Below are 4,325 nucleotides of genomic sequence, written 5' to 3' on the forward strand. Positions count from 1 at the left end.
GTAAATGTTATCAATCCCAGGATATCATGCCTTCCATGCCTATGCTTACCCCAACTGAAGTGCAAGAGAATAAATTCCTTGTCAAGCAAATCAAGCCACTCAAGTTTCACAACAAAGGAAAGGATGTTGTATTCGAAGCATAAATTTGGATTGAATCCATGGAGGAATACTTTGTTACTATAGGAAATGCTCCTAATCAAGTGATGATAGCTAAGTTAAAGCTAAGAGGTGAAGCTCAGCTTTGGTGGAGACAATGGTGCAAGGACTAAGGGGTTTTTAAAGCAACTAGTACTTGAGAGAAGCTGAAGGAAGTTGTACATGGGTGATACCTTCCGCTAGCATACCACACTTTAAAGATAAATGGGTTCTTTAATTTGAAGTAGTTTGGGCTAAGCATAGAAGCCTACTATTCCATATTTGTACCCCTTTTGAAGTACGACTCACCCATGGAAAAATTTTGGGGACTTTGAGCTAGGCCAATCATCCAAGAGCTTCAAACAACACCCAAGAGTGGCAAATTTGGGGACACTGTTCTCCATACAAAGGAACACATGGTTATATCAAAGGGATCCAAGGATAACACCACGTCAGTCAAAGAAAGAAGGCTTTAAAAATTGTCATTGGGGACTTTGTACCTAGTCGAGCTGGATTATATCATTGCACCATCAACTATGCATATTAGCATACACATTTTATACCATAGAACTTATCAATTTCTTTACTTAGTGTTACCACAATTGAGTGATGTTCATGGCTTGTGTGAGTGAGCATTTGATTATTTAATTTGATCTCTTGGTGAGGTTGAGAGGTTCACATGGTGATGATGGAAATGTAATCTTCTTTAAAAGAACTACCATTCAATTTTGGGTGATGTTATGCAATGCATTCCACATCTCCTAACCACTATTGTGCAATATAGAATGCTTTATTGAGCTTCCATGGTCATCATCATGAGCTAGCTTTTTCTAACCTTATTCCAACATGTCATATAGAAAGGAACCTTCAAAAAAGAAACTATAGGCCCTTAACTATCACATATACAAGATGTGTATCGTGATTTTATATGGTTTTTTTTTAACAACTATAAGATAGAGCACTTTAGTTTGTATAATCTAGCATAAAAAGTCTTTGTTCTTACAAGTTTTAAATAGTCTTGGTTTTCTTGCATAGTATCAAACCTCTTATCTCATATTTTTCTAAGATAATTTATTATGATTAAAAAATGTGTTAAAATGAAACTTGACTTGGTGTGGATTGGTGTGTAAGAAGGTTGAGAAGAACATGTTTAGGTAGGATTTGTTTCCCCTTCTTGTGTGTAAATGATATTTTCTTTTTTCTTTCATAGAGAGGTTTAGAGGATTTTTTAACATTGTGTTTTGCTTTGAAAATTCTCACGGATTTTTCAAGAGTGGTTGAGCTAGTCACATGGAAATTTGAACCTATGTCTTAAGATCTTGAAGTGATTTATGTGTCAAACCACAAGAGAGGAGGAGATAAGAAGGAGAGAAATAAATCAATAATTTATTGAAAGGAAAAATAAATTAAATAATAAAAAATTGGGATTTAATCTAGACCATATAAAAAAGAGCTTATAACATAAAATACCAAAGAGAAAAATCATTTCGAGTCAACAAGACAAAGATTGAACCTCCATCTTGACCAATCTAGTCATAATAATTTCTCACTAGGCACTAAAAAAGAGATCTACTAAGAGTGAAATTAAGGGTCTACTGGAGATACAGTCTAAGAGAGACATAACACTTAGAAGAGAGAAACATCTTTTAAGATCAATCAGGGACTTGAAATCAAAACCTAAAGGATCACATTAAGTTCTAAACCCCAAAACAATGTTAAAGTATACAAGTTCACACAATCTCTTCATTAACGTGTGAACAATGCTTTTGGGATAGTAAGGGTTAAGGATGATATTACAATGGTAATATGATTTAAAAGAATGTGCCTAAGGTCATACAATTGACCTACAAAAGCACTTTTTAGTAATACCAACATGTGGGTATGAACAGTTGAGAAGTCTCCTTCAACTAGCGAGAAAATTATGATACTATCCTTGTAGCTAAGGTTTCTACATTATTTTGCATAGCTACAAATCTAGATAGTCACCTAACTGCTAAAATCTAGGATTATATCTATTTACCTATTTAGGGAGCTAAATATCTAAAGCTACAACCATAATCTTATGTTAGAGTATGAAGAAGAGCTATTCTTCACTCTATAAAGCATCCATCAATGAAAGGCAGCTCGAGATTCACTCATAGGAGAAAGTTATATAATTTGTTTTGAGCAACCTAATTGCAATTCCAACAGCATTGATAATGGAGTCATAGCACAATCTAGTAGTACAGTCTAGTTTTGCATAGACAATAGATACCACAAAGTGTACTATTGAATAGAGCTAAGTATAGCCCATACTCTCTATATTGTGTCATCCTCCTCTTTACTAGTTTTACGTTTGGAGATTAGCCTGTCACTTGTACTTGGCATCCATAGCTGCCCTTTTGTTTTATGAATTCATAACATTTCAATATTATTCTTTACTAAACACTTGATTGTATTAAAAGTACTATTGTATATGGAACGATACCTAGACTTTAAGAGGATCCACATCTATAAAATATAAGGCTCCCATTCCACTCAACCTATCTTTGTTTTTGCAAATGGTTGGTGCCTAGTCTTCACTACTATGTACATCCCTTCCTTTGTAAAAACTTTAGTTCATGGTGCAACTAGTCCTTCTTCAGCTTGAGGTCATCATGAGATCTTTTTACCAACATGAAATCAGATATTGCTTTCATATTTAATATACTTTCCACTAAGAATAGTGTGCATATGTAGCTTAGAACACAATGATAAGCACTATTAGGGACACTTGAAAAAGATTATAACACTTGATGATAGCTTCAAAGAAAATTGAAGATATTAGCATGAATTCTTAAACAATCAATGGGCATTAATATGATGGAAATGCACACCAAACTCTTGATAATATTACCATGCGCAAACTTATTCTTATACCCAAACTAGTGGCAAAGCTTTGGTAACATGGAGACAAAGGCCATTTGGTAATTTCTCACAAATATTGGCAGCTTTGTATTTTGGGACTATTTTGAGGAGCTAATTATGGTTTTAGGTTTGTAGTGCACCTTTTTACATATAAGGGATTTTCATATTTCATATGTAATTTTTTGTCAAACAAAAGGGTATTATTAAATTATAAAATGGACCTAGATTTTTGTAACAAAAGGGTATGACGAACCTCAATGAAGACAAGTTCTTAGAGAGTTGAGGTAAATATTATGCACCCATGCATATTAAAAATGTGTAAGTAGAAACATTCTAATAGTTATTTGTCGATACCTCAAATTGAAACAAAGCTAGGATTTTTTGAAATAGAGACCTTAGAGAGAGTTAAATTAGGTTTATGACAAAGAAAACAATAGAAATGGATGAAAATAAAGTGCAAAAATCAATAGATATAATCTTACTCATGGACAAATAAGAGTCATCAACTAGTATGATTTTTCTTTTAAAATAAAATGTCTAATTATTAATTTGGTAAATAATGAAATATTTACAACATCTTGTGCATAAAACTAAAAGCCATGTATGCCTTCTCAAAAAACAAAATCCCTTCTATAAAACAGACTCAATAAGATGCAAGCTTCTTTGAAAACTATTTTGTACAAAGCTCTATAATTCCTAATTTGTTTATATACACCCTTGGCTTCACTCACATAGGTTTTGGTAAAATCATCTAGCTTCTTACTAAATCTCGACCCCCCTCTTACCCTTTGATTTATTCCTTTAATTTGTGGAAATACTAAGTCGTATTAGAGTTTTTAAAAAGACATATTTGGGACTTTTTTTAAAGGAAGTCTAACCTTGGTAGTATCTAACATAGTCATGATCATTATGAACTTTAACATCTAGACTTTATACATAGCTGTGAAAATATTTTATTTCTAGATGAAGGATAGCTCTTTGGTGCAAACTATCTAGGACTTTTGTGCATGCTAAAGAAAATATACATCTTCCTAAAAGGCTTCCCTCATTTCCATCTACATCCTTCTCTCTTCTTGGGCTTAGAAATTCTTAAATTTCCAGCTTCCTTCATCTTCTATATCTCCCTTTGTTTTCTTCTTCTTCGACCACTTGTTGTGGTCTTGTTCTACTTCACTCCCATTTACTTATTAAGTTGCATCAAAAGCTAAAAATTAAATATGTGTAATGGATCGATAATGACAAGTCCAAATTTGCCTTATTCCTATAGATCCACACATTACACAATAAATACTTCCATATCATGG

The sequence above is a fragment of the Lygodium microphyllum genome, chromosome 7 (assembly GCF_053477565.2).
Source record: "Lygodium microphyllum isolate KBCC chromosome 7, Lygodium_microphyllum_v1.1.10, whole genome shotgun sequence".
In the NCBI taxonomy this organism is placed as follows: Eukaryota; Viridiplantae; Streptophyta; class Polypodiopsida; order Schizaeales; family Lygodiaceae; genus Lygodium; species Lygodium microphyllum.